At 40.5% G+C, this 21,372-nt stretch overlaps 1 non-coding gene and 3 pseudogenes across 1 annotated transcript; 3 read left to right on the forward strand and 1 right to left on the reverse strand.

Moving 5' to 3' along the window:
- The first annotated feature begins 1,026 nt into the window (after nucleotides 1–1,026).
- LOC123807873 lies at nucleotides 1,027–13,059 on the forward strand (annotated as a pseudogene).
- A 670-nt stretch (nucleotides 13,060–13,729) lies between these two features.
- Nucleotides 13,730–14,892, forward strand: LOC123808709 (annotated as a pseudogene).
- A 1-nt stretch (nucleotide 14,893) lies between these two features.
- Nucleotides 14,894–16,068, forward strand: LOC123807874 (annotated as a pseudogene).
- Nucleotides 16,069–17,111: 1,043 nt separating this feature from the next.
- Nucleotides 17,112–17,272, reverse strand: LOC123809067. Its single transcript, XR_006783940.1, has one exon. It is a non-coding gene; the product is annotated as a U1 spliceosomal RNA (small nuclear RNA).
- Nucleotides 17,273–21,372: the final 4,100 nt, after the last annotated feature.

Here is a 21,372-nt window from a genome sequence, read left to right on the forward strand (position 1 = left end):
AGTAAATAGGCAAACCATCCAGTATGAGGATTGTTATAGAAACCACATTATAAGTAGGGAGTAAGAGAACTACTGATAATGTGGTTCAGAGACACTGGGAAAAATAAGTATTTGCAAGGTGGATTGGGAATGAAGCCACATTGCTGATGTTTTCCAATTAATGGCTTAAAAATGAATTTTTGAAGAATAATCAATTTCCAAATTAGGAGCCATATAAAGTGTTCCATATTAAGAGGAAAGCATGAGGGGAACAGGTTAAATTCTTTAGCTTTTCAAAGCAGTTGGTGACTTTGTTCTTTACTCATCTTATTAGAAACATCTCTTATATAGACTGTAATTAGCAGTAAATATATGATGTTAAAGTACATTCTTTACATTTTAAAGTATATTCTTTTACATATTCAGTACATTGCTGAATGTTTCTTGTGAATTTTCATGAAGTTTCAGAAGAAACAAAATATTTTAGAGTGAGCCCCTTAGTGATCGGTCTTTCTTATTCAAGATCATTTTCACATTTTTCAGAGAGTTGTTTCAGGAGTTAGGGAGATATTATGTGATTTGGAGGTTCCTACTTCAGGAGAATCATCCCAAATTCCCAGATGGCTTTCTTAGCTCTCCTTCAGACTCATCCAGTCATTGTCTCCACAACTTAGTGCTTTGCTCTTTGCTATTCTCTGGACATACCATCTCCCCTGAAGATGGCATCTGTGTATCTGACTCTCCTATCAAAACTACATGAATTATGCCCAGATTTACACTTTGGTTCTCTCTCTCTTCTATGTGCTAAATCACATTTCCATATGACTGATGGATATTTCCAATTGAGTATGTTGCTACTAATTCAAACTTAGTACACTTAAAGTCATCATATCCTCTTCCATCATCTCCAGTTCTATTCTTAATATTTATCTATTCAAGGCCAGTCAGTTCAAGTCCCACCTTCCCTATAATGTATCAAGTGCCCGTTATGGGACTTGACCTATTGCAGACCAGAGAATAGAGTGGTGAGCATAGAGCTAGGTCACGATGTATCGGGTAATGAGTGACAAATCATCTCAATCATGTTGCTAAAACTGACTTCTCATTTCTGATCTTCTAAAACCTTCATTGTCTATATAATGCAGATACAGCCATAACAATGGCTTTCTTGGAAGAGAATTTGCTTTGTGCTGGGTGCTATTGTAAGTGCTTAGTACACAGTAACAATGACCCTGTGAGATTTCAGCACTGTTTCCCCTACCATTTTTTGCAGAAGAGGAAACAAAGACAGAGTGAGGTCAAGCAACTCACCCAGGATTACAAAGCTAGTAAGTGATGAGTTTGCTTCCATGAAAGCCAAGAAAATAAAATTATAACAAATTCTTTTTGGGGTAAAATAAAGCATTTAAACTTAATGTTTTAAACACCTACTTTATAATTTTCAATGTTTTATCAACCACATTAATGTTCTGGAAAAAATCAACCATTAAAACATACACTGAACCATGTACAAAGGGATGCGCATTTTTCCTTCAGCCTTGGGCTCCAGTATGGCCTGGCACAGCATTATTGGAACCTATCTTTATTTGAACTTTTGCTGTTCTGTGCATCAGAGTTTTTCCATTAATTTGATTTTTAAAAATATTGCATTAAATTTTGTGCTGGAAGTGAGTGCCTTTCTCTAATCTTGTCCTTGAGTGGTAGCGTTAGGATTCGAACTAAAGCCATCTGACTCCAAGTCTGTGCTCCTGACCATCACACTACTGGTGTCCTAGAGCACTTGATTTTTGTATCTATGTCTACATATCACTGATCTTTCCAATTCAACTGACAATGCCTTGAGGACATAGACCATTTATTACACTGCCTTCTTTATTCCCAAAGCATCTAGCATAGTGTTTGGTCAGCACGCAAGGATATTGATAAAATTTGGCTGAAAGGAATCAAAAGAAACTTTTCTAATGGGCTGAAATTTACCATCATCACCAGCTACTGTTACCACAACTTGTAGTTTTGCTTTTTTTTAATTGAAATTCCCTTCTTATATATTACAATTAATATTATAAAAATAATTAACTGAACAGTCTATCTAATATAAAGGTGGTGAGTGAACACATTAATAATAACATTATGAAAATAAAATGATTTATTCAAACCAGTGTTAGTCTTTGGGAAGAAAACCTATAAGTTCTACTTTTGTGAGTGAACAGATCAGTGTAGTAGTACAGAGAACGTGCTATGTTCATCTACATCGACATCGTTGCCAGCTCTTTAATTACAATGTGGTAGTTTCTGAAGGCACAGCAGTTCTGTGGGTTTATGCTTTCCTACACACCTGATGTTCACCTTCTACACCCTGCAGGGCAACCCTCTTCACCTGTGGGTGTGTCCATCTCAGTGTGGTAACATCACGCCTGACTGGTGATATTTTCTCTAGCACTACTTCCGGGAATGACATCAGGGGATGAGTATTTTCTCTCCTGCCACTGAATGACCAGAAATGTGGCTTTTTGGAGGTGGGATCAATGATGAATACAATTTCTTCAGGGTACGTTACACAAAACCCCTTGAGAACTCTGCTCAGGGTGGGAGTCTTGAAGATAAAATGAAGAAAATGTATGGCACCAGGGAGTAGTCACAGCAGGTGACTTCTGGAGGGCTCCTCTTGCGGAGCGCTGTTGCTGTCAAAGGAGCCTACATCCTTCCCGCCAGTCCACTCCCGTGCTGGCTTGGCAAAGATACAAATCACGTTAACTTGTTTGTCTGCATGTTAAAATCCTCTGAGCAGGTTTGAGCTTCTCTTGAATTTTATTTTGGAGTATGGTATATTTCCTAGTTTATTGATTCATTTTACAGTGAACTTTTAAAGAATAGAGCCAGACAAATTATCACCTGCTTGAAAGTGGGGGTTCATACTGATGCTTCCTGATGCTCCTGGGTTCTGCAGGGAATAAAATACTGTACTCAGACTGATTTGGAAACCATATTGTTATTTGATGTAGTGTGAAGCATCGTGTAATTACCAAAACTCCACAGCTAGTATAATTTGCCCAAGCTTTGTCTCACTGTGAAAAAATGAGGTGTAAGGAGAACTGAATGGAATTGTTAATTTGCTCTAAAGACAGTTTTGCTGAACATCATTCTTCCCGACAGATTTGTGCATTGGAAACCCTGCTCTATCCCTGGTGCAAATGCAACTTCATGAATTTTGGGGGAAGAAGAAACACTCCTGGAGGACACAGTATTTTCCTGATGCTGCTGTTAGCAATTCCAGGGCACCTTTCTCTGCATCACTTAGACCACCATCAAGAATAATGGGGTGCAAAATTTTAAAATTTAACTAACACTCAAATCCATTGTAACTTCAATTTTAATAACCTGAACAAAGAATTTTTAGATCATCTGAGCTGGTAAGCTGGTAAGAGAGTCTCCAAATATATGAAGAAGAGAGTAGCAAGAAGAGTTGGTACAAAGTGAGAAAAAAAAGTTGCAAAGGGTGGACAGCGGCGGGCCCTGGGCCTAAGTCCTGGTGCTATGTGTTACCTCTCTGAGTGTCCCTAGGGGAAAGGGAGGGATGTTTTGAAAATAAGCTGGCCAGAACCTCATCTGGGGTCAGCCAGGCTCAGACCAGGGCACAGCAGAGGTCAACATGTATCTTACTACTCCTTCTGTATCAAGGCCAGTTCTATGTACAGTGGCAGGGTGCTTAAATGTAGAGAAATGAGGATTTAAAGTTGACATCTAGTCCTAGATTTAGATGTCAAAAGGTTAAGAAAGTAATAATTGGGGAGGTCTGGAAGGATGTGATTCAAGAAACATGAAGTGAGAGCCCACCATGGGGCAGGCGCTGAGACGGGGCTGGAAACACAGACACCATCAGACATGATGCTGTCCTCACGGAGCTGTGATCGATCTGTCTAGGGTCGTGTGGCTTCCACTCCAGCCTACTACAGGTTTCCAAGATTGCATGGTGTAGATAAGGTGCAAGTACTCTTTCAGAACCACATGCTAATGTGGATGGGAATTTTAACCAGAAAGGTCTGCAGTGATAGCACTCCCTTTTCGTCCCCTACTTCAGTGGCATTGCCTACACTTCAAACCACCTCTGTACCCATCTTCTCCATCTTCCACACAATGTTTCTTCAACACCTGCCTTGACTTTTCTCCTGCTGAGTTCTGCTCTACCATACGTTTGCCTCCCCAGAGAGCTCATTATAAGCCTCTATTTTTGTGCCTACTTACAATGAAAGCTTGTGTCTCATACCTATACACAAATTCAAAGGCTATAACTCCAGAACAGTGATGGAGCAATGCTCTTGGATATGTTTGCCATCCAAGTGATGGTTCAGGGAAGTTGAGATAGGTCTGATTGGGTCAGTGCTGACCAAGTGGATGCCCCATAAGCGTTTATTGATAATAACCATGATGATGATGATGAAATGACCTAGGGCAAGTTTATTTGGGACATTTTCTATTTATAAAGAGGCAGAGGAATCTCTGTGTTCATCAAGATCAGAGCTTAGGGTACAGCATTCTGGAGGTAAATGCACACCTTGCAAGGCCACGGAGTTTTTCAGTCGCTCTTCTCTACCTTGAGAAATAACGTTTCTGATCTAACGGTAGTTGAAGATATTTGAATATTGGGTCTTAAGTTTGGATTTTTAATCACAGCCTTTCCTGTTAATGTTATAACCTCTTTTAGGCCTTTGATCTCTGACCCAGTTCTAAATGGCTGGGTTGCTGTTATCACAGCCTCTTCTCAATTTCACAGGAATGATGTGAAAAGTGGGGGAAAGGTAGAAATAGGAACAGTGTAAATGTTGATATACCTACACCTTGTATTTGGAAAAGGAAACTCAGGTCTTCCAAACTGTCTTTTATCGTCTCTTCAAGGTTGAGAGCTCTGTAGAAATACCCCTCCCCTTAATACAAAACAAACAAAAACTCTGTTCAGAGCTTCCATGCACTTTTGTATTTAAAGACGGAAATGTCTGTGGGACTAAAAGTCTTCAAGCCTCACTGCAGATCCCTGGTTGCTGTGGGATTCTATAAAACCTTGTATTGCTGAAAACCCTCCTCTGTCTTCCTCCCATTTTGAAGCACGGTCCAGCATTTTATCAGATTGACAGCAGGGAAATGTTTTACCTGTTTGACTGGTTCTCACTATTGTATTCAGGTCTCACTCAATGTTTCAACACTGTGCTGGGTGTGGGAGGCGTGACTCATCGGGGGAGAGGGTATGAGCTGTGTGCACGTCCAGGGTGTTGCAGGATGACTGAGGAACTCCACACTCCAGCCTGGCACCATTTTGTTTCTTCTCTTGTTCCTTCTCTTAGATTCACTTGGCTACTACTGCCAAGGAGAACCAGTCAGTTGAGTGTTCAAATATTAAATCAATTCCTCTTTCTGCACAAGTAGCCAAACAAGTTTTTTACTGGAAACACCGACTAGTGCCTGAGGAAAGGGGTGAGGAGAAGAAAGACTAAGTTTAGGAGGCAAAGGAACCTGTAGGAAATTGCTTTTCTGCCTAATTACAAGTCTGATGACACTTTTTCATTGTGTGTGATCTTTGTGCATAAACAGACTAAGAAAATATTTTAGTGAGAGTAACCTCACATTAATTTGTACCAAGAAGCTTCCTCTTTCTGGTCACAGTACCATCCACTTGGCCCAGAGCTCAGAGAGGGACCTGGCCCCTGGCCATCTGATTCTCCTGAGTGGCATTTTGCACATAATACCTCTTCCTTTCACTCTCTTTCAGACTAAGGGCTTGTGCAGAACTCTAGTGGCTATAGATCTGCTACAACTGTGGGAAGAAGCTAGTTGAATGGGAGCTGCCACAGTCAGATGAAGCTGCACACAAGTGCACCCTGGTTCCTTCTGTGGGCAATAAAGTGATTCTAGGGTAGTAACCTTACAGGGTGATCTGATCATAAATTCCTAACTGGGCAGGTCATGGTGGACAGTCATGCCCCAGGCATATAAAAGAAGAATTCCCAGCTAACATCATACTCAATGATGGAAGACTGAAAGCTTTTCTCCTAAGATCAGGAACAAAACAAGGGTATCCACTTTTTTCAACATAATATTAGAAGTTCCAGCCAGCATGATTAAGCATTCGAAAGAAATAAAAGGCCTCCAAATTGGAAAGGAAAGAGTAACATTATTTCTGTTCACAGATGGCATAATCTTCTATGTAGAAAATTCTAAGGATTTACACACTTGTGTGCACACACACCACAGCCAGGGCTGAAAAATTTAGTAGCTGCAGGATACACACTGACAACAAATGTCAATTATATTTCTATACACTAGCAATAAAAAATCTGAAAAGGAAATTAAGAAAATAATTCCACTTACCATGGTATTAAAAACAATAAATGCTTGAGAATAATTTTTTTGAGAGAGGAGAAAGGAAGGAGAAAGAGAAGGAGAGAAACATCAATGTGAGAGAGAAACATGGAATGGTTGCCTCTTGTACATGCCCTGATTGGGGACTGAACTTGTAACCCAGGCACTGGCCCTGACTGGAAGTCAAACTGGAAACCTTTCAGTTTGTGGGGCAATGCCCAACCAACTGAGCCACACCAATCAGGATAAGAATAAATTTTTGACCAAGGAGGCTAAAGACTTGTACACTGAAAATTATAAAAGGCTGCTGAGAAAATTATAGAAAATATAAATAAATGGAAAGACATACTGTGTTCATGTGTTGCAAAACTTAATATCGTTAAGATAAAAATACTACCCAAATTGCTCTACATGTTGAATGCCATCCAAATCAAAATCCCAACAGCACTATTTATACAAAATAGAAAAACCCATTCTAAAATTCACATGGAATCTCAAAGGACCCTGAATAGTCAAAAACAATCTTGCAAAAGAACAAAGTTGAAGGTCTCATGCTCCCTGATTTTAAAACTTACTACAAAGCTGCAGTAATCAAAGCAGCATGATACTGGCATATAGACAGACATATAGAACAAATGAATAGAATAAAGTCTTTCTGCCAGATACTCTTGCATATATGGTCAAATGATTTTTGACAAAGGTGCCAAGACCATTCAGTGGGGAAAAGACAATCTTTTTAACAAATAGTGCTGGAAAAACTAGATATCCATATTCAAAAGAATTGGATATTGGATATTGAAATTGGACCTTATACCATATACAAAAACCAACTCAAAACAGAACAAAGACCTAAACTTAAAATCTAAATTATAAAATTAGAAGTGAACAGAGGAAAAATTTTTTATGACATTGGATTTGGTATTATTAATTTTAGATATGACATCAAAAGCACAGACAAAAAAAGAAAAATTGAGCTTAAACAAAATTTAAAAATTTAGTGCATCAAAAATCAGTATTAAGAGAGTGAAAAGGCAGCCCACAGGATGGGAAAAATATTTGCAAATCTCATATTTGATAAAGGCTTAATATCCAGAATATATTAAAAATTGATCTAACTCAAAAACAGAAAAATCAAAACAACCTAATTTAAAAATGGGCAAAGAACATGAGTGAAGTCTTCTTGGCTCTTCCAGCCCAGCTCAGGTACCAAATAAATGCAGCTGCATGAGTGACCCCAGCCAACAGAATTATCCCCACTCTACCTTCAGAACTGTGAGAAATAATAAATTGTTGTTGTTGTTTTTAATGGGCAAAAAACTTAAATATTTTTCAAAGAAGATATACATATAGCCAATAAGCACATGAAAAGATGCTAAACTTTATTAGTCATTAGGGAAATCAAAACCACAATGGAATATTGCTTTACAAACCTTTGGATGGCTATTACAAAAAAAAAAAAAAACGAAAAAAAAAACCAAACAAACAAGACTACCAGAAAATAACAACAATTGGCAAAGATGTGGAGAAATTAGACCTCTTGTGCATTGCTAATGAAAATGTAGAATGGCGCATCTGCTATGGAAAACAGGTTAGTGCTTCCTCACAAAAGTTAAACACAGGATTATCATATGACCCAGAAATTTCTCCTAAAGGAATTGAAAACATGCCATGTTCTTATAGCTCTAGGAGGGACTGAAAATCCAGAGCTCACAAGAGGCTGAGAATCCAGCTTCTTATCATTGCCTTGGTCATCACCACTGCCACCACAGTTGCTGACAAGAAACCTGGTCTTAGGCTTCAGTGGAGAACTCTTTCTGTGGGATAGAGAAGACATCTCTTTTTTAGTGGTTTGCCTTCTGGGTCTCAGTGGCACTGATAAGGAGACCTCCCTCTCTTAGAACTAGAGATTGCTTTGCATAATTCTGCCTGTTTGAAATCTATTAAGGCTTATGTCCAACACAACATCCTGTAGCACTGATAGGAATAAAAGGACTTAGCCAGGTCTGTCTGGAAAATGTCCAGCCATTGTTAATATAATGAGACTGGTTTGTGCAACATTGATATAACCTGGCAGCCAAGAAGAGTGGAGTGGGATGCACATACATGAACAATGATGACTTCATTGTACTAGTCAGGGGGGCAGTAGATGCCATTGAGTGAGCATGTGTACTGTGTAGCCACCACATTCAAAATGACTGAGCAAGTAGAGCAACAAATCTGCATCAAATTTTGTGTTAAGCTTGAACATTCCTCCATGGAAACTATGTGGCTCATGCACAAGGTCACAGCTATGGACAACTGGTGATTAGCAGCTTCATCATGACAATGCACCCACTCATGCATCATGCCTTGTGCAGAGTTTTTTGGTGAAACATCAAATCACCCGGGTCACTCATCCTCTCTACAGCCCAGATTTGGTGCCCTGCAATTTCTGGCTTTTCCCAAAACTAAAATCACCTTTGAAAAGAAAGAGATTTCAGACCATCAATGAGACTCAGGAAAATATGACAGGGCAGCTGATAGTGATTGGGAGAACAGTGTGAGGCCCCAAGGTGCCTACTTTGAAGGGGACTGAGGTGTCATTGTCCTATGTACAATATTTCTTCTATCATGTATCTTCTTCAATAAATGTCTCTATTTGTCGTAGTACATGGCTGGACATTTTCTGGGAAGACCCTTGTATGTAATTAGAATTACTTAAAAGTTGGTGAAAGAATTCTGAATTTGGAGACTTCTGGTCAGGATGGAGGTGTAGATAGACACACTTTGCCTCCTTACACAACATAAGAAGGATCACTACTAATTTCCAAACAAAAAACACCCAGGACTGCCAGAAAATTGAACAGTAAGGAAGCCCAACAGCCAAAGATTTAAAGAAGCTATATTCATCCAGACAGGTGGGAGGGGCAGAGATGGGGAGCTTGGGCAGAGAGGACAAGGTGTGGCGATGGCATGGCCATGGCATGGAGGTGGCAGTGGCTGGCAGAACAGGCAGTCCCACATTCATGTGTGACAGATAAAAATTGGGAGGGATACCTGGGGAACAAACGATCCCAGCCCCAGCCCAGAATGTGCAGCTCAGATTTCCAGTGCTGGAAAAATAAAGCTTCATAACTTTTGGCTGTAAAAACCAGTGGGGATGAGGGCAGCAGAAGAAAATGCTGGTCTTTCAGAAGGTCCATTTAAAGGACCCTCATGATCCTAGAATGTATGTAAACCTACCCACTCTGGGAACCATAACTAGGGCAACAGCTAGAGGGGTGCCAGTTGCATATGGGGAGTGGGTGAAGTGGCTGGGAATGGGGTGAGTGCCAAGCAAACCTCTAGCAGCTAGGCAGTGGCATTGTCCCTTATCCGACCCCTCCTCCACATATAGAGCCACAAAGCAGTGAAGCGGGTCGCCCTGCCCTGGCAATTACCTAAGGCTCCACCCCATACAATATAACAGGTATGCCAACAAAGGGAGTCAAAGCAGCTCTACCTAATACACAGAAACAAATACAGTGAGGCTGCCAAATTGAGGAGGTAAAGAATTATGGCTCAAAGGGAAAACAGAACAATCCCTGAAAAGAAACTAAACAAAACAGAGATAGCCAACCTGTCAGATGCAGAGTTTGAAACACTGGTGATAAGGATGCTCATAGAAATCATTGAGTATGGCAAAAGCATAAGGGAGGAAGTGAAGGTTACACTAAGAGCAATAAAGAAAAATCCACAAGGAATCAACAGAGAAGGGAAGGAAGCTGGGGTTCAGATCAATGATTTGGGACATAAGGAAGACATAAACATTCAACCAGATCAAAATGAAGAAAGAATTTAAAAAATGAGGAGAGAATAAGAAGACTCTGGGACATCTCCACAAGGGCCAACATCCGAATCATAGGGATGCCAGAAGGAGAAGAGGAAGAACAAGAAACTGAAAACTTTTTTGAAAAAATAGTTGAAGAAAACCTTAATTTGGCCAAGGAAATGGACATATAAGTGAATGAAGCACAGAGAATGCCAAACAAGTTGGGCCCAAAGAGGATCACACTAAGGCACATCATAATTAAAATGCTAAAGGTTAAAGACAAGGAGAGACTCTTAAAAGCAGCAAGAGAAAAGCAGACAGTTACCTACAAAAGAGTTCCCATAAGACTATGAGCTGATTTCTCAACAGAAACTTTGTAGGCAAGAAGGGACTAGCAAGAAGTATCCAAAGTCATGAAAGGCAAGGACCTACAACCAAGATTACTCTGTCCAGCAAAGCTATCATTTAGAATGGAAGGGCAGATAAAGTGCTTCCCAGACAAGGTAAAGCTAAAGGAGTTCATCATCATCAAGCTCTTATTATATGAATTGTTAAAGGGACTTATTTAAGAAAAAGAAGATCAAAACTCTGAACAGTAAAATGACAACAAACTCATAACTATCAACAACTGAACCTAAAAAACAAAAACAAACTAAGTGAGCAACTATAGAACAGGAACAGAATCATAGATATGGAGATCATTTGGAGGGTTATCAGTGGGGAGGGAGAAGGGGGAGAATGGGGCAAAATGTGCAAGGATTAAAAAGCATAATTTGTAGGTACAAAATAGACAGGGGGATGTTGAGAGTAGTACAGGAAATGGAGGAACATGTATAAAGGACTCATGGACATAGACAATGGAGTAGGGGGTGGATTGAAGGTGGGAGGTGCTGGTGGGTAGGGCAGGGAGAGTAATGGGGAAAAATGGGGACAACTGTAATTGAACAACAATAAAAAAAAGCATAGTATAGCAAATAGAGAAGCCAAAGAACTTATGTGCATGAATCATGGACATGAACTAAGAGGGGGATTGCTAGAGGGAAGGGGGTACCAGCCAAAAGGGGGCAAAGGGAGAAATATTGGGACAACTCTTAATAGCATAATCAAGAAAAGATACTTAAAAATCAACAAATGATTACACGAATAAGTGGAACAATAAATGGATATTTCTCTTTCTTTAAAAAAAAGAATTCTGAATTTGAAGGTGGAAAATTAACAATGAACTATAGTACCATTGCAATTGCTGAGATTTCCCACCAGTTCTACCTCTCTGACTCTGGTATGCTGCCTGGTATCCAAATGAAATCTTGTGTCCCTGCAGAGTGCTGTGAACATGAGACCACGTGGTAAGAATTTACTCTCTATGTGAGCCCTAGACACCCACTAAGGTCATCATATTGTTAGAAGCAGAAGAGGAAAGTCTAATACTCAAATAAAGGAAGGGTATATACCACATCTCTAGGAGAGCCAGCAGCTGCATTTGACTTGGGGCCATTGGCAGCAGTCCCAAAAAATATATTTGGATAAAAAGGCAAAGATTAAGTTGTGACATACCCACTGTACATCTTATGTGAGAATGGGGAGACTTTTCTTACATACATTAGTGTGTTATACAGCCCTGGGAATATCAGGGAACTGTTAGGTCCATTGCCCATGCATCCTGCAGCTGAAGATAACTACGGCTATAATGCTTGTGCTGTACTCTGCTTACCCTATGTGTCCAACTTCTTCGTGATTGCTGCTGAGTCAGGAATGCTGTATTGCTGTGTTGTGCTGCAAGGGGAAGAAGAAGACCAATCATCAGAAAAGCCCTGGAATTGCAGGGCTGACTTCATTCCTTCTCTGCATGTGTTGGAGTGTGCAGAGTTGGAGCTTGTCCTGAAACTGCCATTTGTAGAGGATGATCCCTCTTTGATTCTGACTTTTCTCATCCAGTTAATCTTCAGAGAAATCCCAAGTGTTCCTCAAGATATAACTGGACTCAGGAAGCTGGTGTACATACTGTTGGGCTAACTTGGATTTATAAACTTCCAAAATGTCTTGGATCAGATAAAGAAGATAAGGATAGTCTGGGAACTTGCAACTGAACAGAAATGCCCTGTAGAACACATCCTTTATACAGAGCACTGTCATGCAGGCAGCCAGCTCCAATTCAAAGGCTGGGCTCGCGATGATCTGCACCACTAGTGCCTGCAAATGCCTCATAAGGCTTTTATTAAGCACAGCACATCCAGTATTTCCTCCCCTTCGTACCCAAGAAAATGTTGAATTGGTAGAGTATTCCCTCTGAATTCTGGCTAAAACCCCAATTCCTTTGAAAAACACATTAGAAGCACTTTGCAACATAGTGTTGAAAATCTAGCATTTTTTAAATCATCTGAAAAAGATATGGCTCCCGAAGAATGTCTTCATCTCATCAGCAGACCCATCCAGGTGTTCAGAGAACAGTACATTCTTAAACAGGACTTGGCAAAGAAAACGACTCAGCGGTAGGTCACATTATTATGTGACCAAAAAAAGAAAAAACTAGAAGATCTTGAGAGGAGAGGAAAAGTCTGTGAGAAATGGTTGAGCACTTAGCTGACAAACATGAGGAAGTCAAGGAAAAACAAGAATATATCATGAACAGGATGAATAAAGTACTTCAAGTTTTTCTTCTCAGCTCCCAGATCTCTCTGATAGCGAGAGAGAAATGAAGAAACAATTACAGCTAATACCTGAGCAATTTTTGACATTTGGGCTCTGCCATCAAACAGGTTATTGTGAAAAAAGACTATTAGCAGCAAAAGATGGAAAAGGCACTGAGTCCTCAAAACCCCACTATTACTCTTAGCACCTACTAACCAAGGAATGTTCAGTCCATCCTGAAGGTGGAGGGTGAATGTGTAGGAGACCTGCTGAAGCAAATTAATGATACCTGAAATTGTGTAAATTTCTGACACCACCAAGAACACAGTCAAACCTGAAGTTAAACAAATGAGGGCTTAAATTCATATTGTAAAACAAACAGGTAGCATTATTTAATTTATAAAGAGGTATTTGGATTTAAAAAATTGAAAACAGGGACTGAAATAGATACTTATACACCAGTGTTCATAGTGAGTGGATAAATGAAATGTTATATATATATATATGAATATATATGTTATATATATATATGAATGATATTATTTAGCTATAAAAAGGAATAAAATTCTAATACATGCTATGAGATACATAAACCTTGAAAAATCATGCTAAGTGAGATAAGCCAAACACAAAAGGACAAATATTTTTTGATTCCATTTATCTGAGGTACCCAGAAGGTAGAACAGAGGTTGCCAGGAGTTTGGGGGAGTTAGTGTTTAACAGGTACAGAATTTCTGTTTGAGATCAGGATAGTGTGATGATGACACAAATGGTGAATGTACTTACTGGCATAGAATTGTACACTTAAAATGGTTAGTTAAAACAGTAAATTTCATATTACGCATATTTTACCACAGTACAAAAATATTCTAAAAAACATGCACATGCGGTTTTGCAGTCTTGCTTGAAGTCCTGTGGACCCTGCATGCGTACTGCGCCTGAGTGGCTGCACCCACCGCAGGTTTTTCAAACAGAAATCTTTCACTGTTCCTGAGTGCCTTTTGCTCAGGAACAGCTTCAACTGCTCAAAAACTTAATGGCAGTTTAGATGCACAATGGAACCAGTGGAAGGCCATACACAGGAAACTGTGTGGCTTGAATGAAGAAGGATGGAGGAGAGCAGTGTGGGAGAAGAATATGAAAATGATCAAACAGCATAACAGGGAATTCAATCTAGGGAAACAGAGCTTCGCCATGGCAGCGAATGCCTTTGGTGACATGACCAATGAAGAATTCAGGCAGGTGATGAATGGTCTTCAAAACCAAAAGCAGCCCTGGCTGGTGTGGCTTAGTGGATTGAGTGCAGCCTGCGAATCAAAGTGTCACTGGTTCAATTTCCAATCAGGGCGCACACCTGAGGTGTGGGCCAGGTCCGAAGTAGGGCAACCACACACTGATGTTTCTCTCCTTCTCTTTCTCCCTCCTTTCCTGTCTGTCTAAAAGTAAATAAACAAAATCTTAAAAAAAAAAGTACAAGAAGCTGAAATTCCCCTAACTGTGGACTGGAGAGAGGAAGTCTATGTAACTCCTGTGAAGGGTCAGAGCTACTGTGATTCTTGGGCTTTTAGTGCAACCGGTACTCCTGAAAGACAGGTATTCTAGAAAACTGTCAAACTTATTTCACTGAGCGAGCAGAACCTTGTGGACGGCTCTCAGTCTTAAAGCAACGAGGGCTGCAGTGGTGGCCTAATGAATATTGTCTTCCAGGATAGTAAGTCCCGCCAGGCCTGGACTCGGAGGAATCCTATCCATATCATGCAAAGGTTGGATCCTGCAAACACAAGCCTGACAATTCTGTTGCCAATGACAGTGGCTTCATTGACATTCGTCAGAAACAGCGGCCCCTCATGAAGGCAGAGACAACTGTGAGGCCCATCTCTGTTGCTACAGAGGCAGGCTATGGCAGCTTCAGGTCCTACGAACAAGGCATTTATTATGATCCACACTGCAGCAGTGAAGACCTAGATCATGGTGTTCTGGTGGTTTGCTATCGCTTTAAAGGAGTAGAATCAAATAACAATAAACATGGGATTGTCAAAGGCAGCTGGGCTATGGCTTGGGGCAAGAATGGCTTCACGAAGATGGCCTAAGACTGGAACAACCACTGTGGAACCGCCACCCAGGCCAGCTATGCTACTGTGTGAGATGCTGGTGACAAAGAAAGACTTTCATTGAGAACAGGATATCCAGAGGAGGAATTTTGTCTTAAAACTGACCACATTTTAGGTTGATCAGTAGCAGGAGCAGAGAGCAGCAGACCTTCAGAGAGCCCTGAGCAGCCCCATGGCCACCGGCCCAGTTACCATCACACTGCGCGGGAGCTGCAGCTGCAGCAACTGACCCCAGTCACCATCACTGCAACAGTGAGCAGTGAGGCCGAAACTCAGCAGCTGCCCGTACTCTTTCCTGCCCCCAGAGCCCCATCCTCAACACTGTGTACACTGAGCCCAGTAGCATGGGCAGCAGTGTAGGGAGCAGCAGCAAGCAGCGTCACATTGGTGGGACGAGAAGATCATTGCAACGAAGATTTTGGGAACACTAAAATGGTTCAATGTAAGAACAGCTATGGTTTCATCAACAGGAATGACACTAAGGAAGATGTCTTTGACCACCAGACTGCTACACAGAAGAATAACCCCAGGAAGTACCTTCACAGTATAGGAGATGGAAACTGTGGAGTTTGATGCTGTTGAAAGAGAAAAGGGTGCGCAGGCAGCAAATGTTACAGAACCTGGGTGAGTTCCAATGCAAGGCAGTAAATATGCAGCAGATCGTAACCATTATAGACGCTATCCATGTTGCAGGGGTCCTCCACGCAATAACCAGCAGAATTACCAGGAGAATGAGAGTGGGGAAAAGAATGAGGCATCAGAGAGTGCTCTTGAAGGCCAGGCCCAATGGCGCCAGCCCTACTGCAGGCGACGGTTCCTACCTTACCATGTGAGGAGATCCTATGGGCTTGACCACAATATTCCAACCCTCCTGTGCAGGGAGAAGTGATGGAGGTGCTAGATCCTGGAGGTTCTCCAGGGTACGGGAGAACAGGGTAGACCAGTGAGACAGAGTATGTATCAGGCCTACAGACTACATTTTGCAGGGACCCTTCTCACCAAAGACAGCCTAGAGGGGACGGCAATGAAGAAGATAAGGAAATCTAGGAGCTGAGACCGAAGGTCAGCAGCCACCTCAACAGTAACCTTAATTACTGATGGGGACATCCAGAAAACCCTAAACCACAAGATGGCAAAGAGACAAAAGCAGCAAATCCACCAGCTGAGAATTCGTCTGCTCCCAAGGTTGAACAGGGAGGGGCTGAGTAGATGCCAGTTTACTGTCTCTACCATCATCCGGTTTAGTCATCCAGCCAGAAGAAAGGAATATGAAATTCCAGCAATAAGAAGTGAACAGAAGATTGGAGCTGAAGACCTTCAGTGCTTGCTTTTTGCCTGTTGATCAGATAAGTAGAACTATCTGCATTATCTAGGCAGCATGGGGTTTTTATTATTTTTACTTAAAGATGTCTCTTTTTGGTAATGACAAATGTGTTTGTTGGTTTTTTTTTAATAAACCTGTTTTGTCTCAGTACACCTTTAAAGTTTTTTAATTGTTTCATATCGGGTCAAGCTGAGATTTTTAAGAACCTCATTTTGAATTTGTGATAAACGTTTACAACTTAGTATTTCCTCAAAAAGTCAACAAACTGCAAGCACCTGTTAATAAAGATCTTAAATAATTGTTAACACACACACACACACACACACACACACATGCAGAACAAAAACTGGCCACATTTTACTGCATGGAATAAAACACTTGAATCTTGAAGATCCAAGCTGTGATTTGAATTCTGTGATGTTTTACACTGGTAAAATGTTACCACTTCTTTAATTACTGCTGTAAACAGCTTTGTATGACTGACTTGCCTAATAATTTTGAAATTTTATGTTTTAAAAGTATGTATAAAGCTTAACCTCTTAAAATAAAATTTAATTTTATATGCAACAAAAAGAAGTACACATACCCCAGCCTTGAAGAGGCTAATCAACTGAAGCAGTGAATATGGGTTGGGAACCTGGAATCGGTATTTTTGAAAATGCCTTCCTGTCTTTCTCAGGCATGGCTACGTTTGAAAATTTAGGATTTAATCTCTGCCAGTTCTTTCTAAGAGAACCGGTGGCTCTCTGTGAGGAAATGTTCACCAAACCATGTGAAATATGTGTGTATTTTTATAGATCTAAGTGTATAAAACTTAAAGGGCTGTTTTTAAAGTCTGAGATCACTGTGACCACTCATGGTAAGATGCCCACTCATTTAAGTGATGCTGACAATCATTCAGTTTGCTTTTTATTTTTATTATTTTTTTCAGGGGAGAGCATGAACACAGTCCCCCACAACAAGTTATGCAGTTGAGTTTCCCCCACTTGGGGAAATCGTAGGGGTCAGCACAGCCGGAGTGCAGTGGGTGAGCCTGGCCCTGGGAAAACCACCACTGTGATCACAGTATCTCCCCTGCCAGGTAAGTGTAATAGTTCAGGCTGTACTTCACAAAATAAAAAATGAGCCATCCTAAATTTTTGGAATTTTAATGGTTACTGAAATTCCAAAGTCTGGGAAACTTTGCTCCAGACACCAACATTTTGAAAATAATGTAGTAGAGACTATGTCTGCTATTTATTTTATTTGCACATAAGAAGTAGAAAGGACGAGTACATTCTCTGTTGTTCATAGGATCCTGGAGCAAAAAAATGGCAGAGTCAAAATTGACAGCATTAGGATGTTATTTCTCTTGCTGCTTGTTTCAGTGTTCTTCCTCAGCCCACAGGAAAGTTAGACCAGGAGGACATAGGTGAAGGTGGGGCCAGGAAGGTACAGAACAGTATAACTCTTCCTGGAGAACTGACAGAAAGGAAGTTGTCTGGTCTGGGACAGTGCCTTGAAGGCCCTCCTCATCCTGCCCAGGGGAGTTTGGGAGCTGAGGGAGGGCAGGGGCTGAGGAACAGCCATTTCTGGGGGATGCCTTGGCATTCCAAAGAGTGGAGCAGGGGGGCAGAGGGGAGGGAGTGCTCAGTCTTTGGGAGCCCAGCCCCCTCCTTTAGGCGGATTAGTTAATTACTGGAAAGCACCTCTGCAGCAGGAAGATCTGGAGACACCGCTTGTGCTGTTGCTCAGGCCTGTGTGGGAGCTGGCATTTTGGAGACGCCAAGGCTCTTCTAGGAGGCTGTGCAAGAAGAAACAGCTCCTTCCTGCTATGGGGCAGTCCTTTCAGAGAGACAGTCTCGGAGAGCTCTCGTGCCGTGCAATCTGTTTCAAGAGGGAAGCTGAGTTTATTTTGTAAGATATTTGAGTAAATGAGCCGCACCAGATTTTAGTTTTGTTTTCTATTTTTTGTAAGTTTTTAAAGTTTACATTCAAGTCATTTATACATAAATAAGATCACGCAACATGTTCTGTTCTGGGATTTTTTTTTTCCTTTTTACTTTAACAATGTTCCCTGTAGCTCTTCCTGTGTTGGTGCATATAGGCTTCCCCCATTAACAGCCACATTCTTCCCAGACTGTGCAGCTGTATTACAGTTTCTGTACCTACTATTCTAGCACAGGACACAGCTGGTTTGCTTTTTTCTTTTTTTACCACTACAGACAACATTATAACAAATATTCTTGTATACAAATTTGTGTGCATATGTGTATTTCTAAAAGATATATTCTGAGAAATGGAATTTCTGGACCAAAAGACATGCACATTCAATTTTTGGTAAATAATATCAAGGCTCTCTCCTAAAATTCTGTTCTAATTTAGATAGCTACCATCATACTCATCAACAATGGACATTATCAATTTTTTTTCATTACTAGCATCATGTACAGAAAAGGCTATGTCATTTTAAATTTCATCTCTATGATTTACTAGTTAGATTGTGCATCTTTTCATAAGCCTACTGATCATTTGGATTTTTTCGATTTTTTTCTTGAATTATAAAAATACAAAAAAGGTACTCAAGTCATAAGTGGACTACCTAAGGAATTAATACAAGGTGAATTCTTCTTGTAATCACCACCCAGATCAAGAAATAGAATATTATCAGCCCTTCTCCCACTTCCCCCAAAGTAGTCACTGTCCTGATACCTAACCCCTATAGATTAGTTATGCCTATTTTTGAACTTTGGATAAATGGAATTAAAGAGCATGCACTCTTTTGCATCTGGCTTTCTTCATTCAACATTATGTTTATGAGTCATTCATGTTCTTGCCTGTAACTGTAATATATTCACTTACATTTCTTATTATATTCCATTATGTTAATATACCACAATTTATTCACTGATGGACATGTGGATTATTTCCAACTTAAAGCTATTAGCTAATAATGTTGCCATGAACATTCTTATGCCTGTGTTTTTGTATATATGCACATAAAGTTCTATTGGGTACATATCTAAAAATAAAACTTGGGGTTATGAGCAATGTTTTACCAACCTACCCTGGCCAATTATATTTGTGAATTTCCTATGAATATTCCTTGCACATTAAATATTGGGTTGTTTGTTTTTATTATTGATTTGTATGTGCTGCATTTATTCTGGATATTAATTCTATGTTATATCTGTTGTAAGTATTTCTCCTAGTCTTTAGTTATATTGCCTTTTACTTTACAAAGCTTAAAACTTTACACAGTGAAATCTGTAAATCTTTTTCTTTATGGTTTCTGGATTATATATCTTGCTTGGAAAATCCTTCCCTATGTCAAGGTGATAAATATTCTCTTACATTTCCTTCTAATACTCATTTTATTTTGATTTTCACTTTAGGCTCTTTGATCAGTCTGGAATTTATTTTGTGAGGATGAGAGACAGAAGCTAATTTATTATCTAACACTTGGGGAATGAACAAAATTATACCATTTGTTGCCTAGATTTTTAAAATATTTATTTTTCAAACTCTCAAGACAGATGATAACACCAAAGAGGTAAGAAGCCATAAAAAGTTAAGGGTTTTTTCATTTGTTTGTTTTTACTGTGGGACAGCCTCCTCTACATTGAGTCTAAGTTAACATCTCAATAGGCACATGCTCTAGATTGGCGGTTGGCCCCCAAACTGCCATGCGTACGAATGGCCAGTGACTGACTAACCATTCACCGAATATGTATGGAACTTCAAAGTGCAGTTCTCACAGGCTGTGTGTCCAACGAGGAGGAAGACTCCATCCTGACACCCTCCAGGCAGCTGGGCTGCACACCAGACCTATGTCGGGAAAACCACAACTGCTTCTTCCCTCCTAAAACCCCATATCCTCCCAATCTGAGTAGATACCCTGAAATGGATTATGTGCTCTGAGCTCATCTCCAGTATAGACAGAGGTCCAATTCGAACTTTATTGCAACCCCCAGGGTCAGCTTTGGTTTACTCACCTGACTTCCCTAGGCAAGACTGCCCGCCTGAAGGAAACTACTTTCTTGGCTGGCTTGGTGATGGGTATAGAGTCACATATGGAAGAAGTGTGAACTCAGTCCATTTTCCCCCTTTGTCTAAAACCAAGCACTGGCTTGCCCTGCCTATTAACTTGCAGCACTCAGCGTGGAATTAATTGGTTGCATACATATTCTCCAGTTGCTCATAGTGTGAGGTGGTTTTGTCCAGCTTGCCCCTCCTCTTTCCTTTTTCCTTACACATTTTTGGGAAGGTTGATTACTTGAGATTTAGTTGATTACTTGGAGCTTGAGCTGGGGTGAGGAGAAGAAACGTCCCCTTAGCGTGACAAAGAGCTTGGTTTAAGACTAGTGAGCTGATGAGCAACTGTGAACTGCTTAGCTGGTTTTCTTGGAAATTGCTCTGCTGGCCAAGCTCCAGAAATGTAATCAAAAGTGGCCTGAAATCACACATTTTACTGCTTGCATTCTTAGCTTTGCAATTTAAAGATTTGGCTGGTGCCTGTCCTGAAAGCACAGAATTCTCTACTGTTAGTAGCTCATGTCATTGAGTGTGTGCATATGTGTGTGTGTGCATGGACATGTGCAGTGCACAAGGGCTTGGGCTTGTCTGCACAGGCATGTTTTGCAGCTGAACTCTTTACGTCTACTGGGCAGCAGTGACTAAAGAACAGTTTTCTTTGATTTCAAGAATCGCACATCTGAGTTTGTAAGTCAGTGTTTGGGGGGAAACACAGTGGAGAATCTTGCATGTAAGTGTAACTGATCCACTAAGCACAGGACCTTACCTCAGAAATATCTGAGGATAATTAGGGGAATTCACGTACCATTTTTTGGAGGGACAGGTATGTTTGGCCACACATTGGAGGAAGTGAAGACGTGAGCTTTAAGGAAGTCAAGTGTGAGACTACCACAAGCAGTTATTTATATCAGAATGATGTGTATTGAAAGCAGAAGACTTTCACTCCACCACTGTCACCAAACTTTTTTGAGAAGAGAAAGGACATGCATTTTGCCCTATTAAACATCTACTGCACTAAGAGCTTTTGATGCAGTTCAGATTTCTGGCAATCTGTACCCAGGCTCCATTGTCAATGAATGGGATGCTTGCACTCTTCCTTCAGCCTACTTTGCAAATCAAGTGGCTTACTTCCAATTGATTGATAGATGTCTGACTTGATTCTTGCTTCCTTTCCC

This window comes from Phyllostomus hastatus, unplaced genomic scaffold, assembly GCF_019186645.2.
Source record: "Phyllostomus hastatus isolate PE091 unplaced genomic scaffold, TTU_PhHast_1.1 phas_scaffold_501, whole genome shotgun sequence".
Lineage (NCBI taxonomy): Eukaryota > Metazoa > Chordata > Mammalia > Chiroptera > Phyllostomidae > Phyllostomus > Phyllostomus hastatus.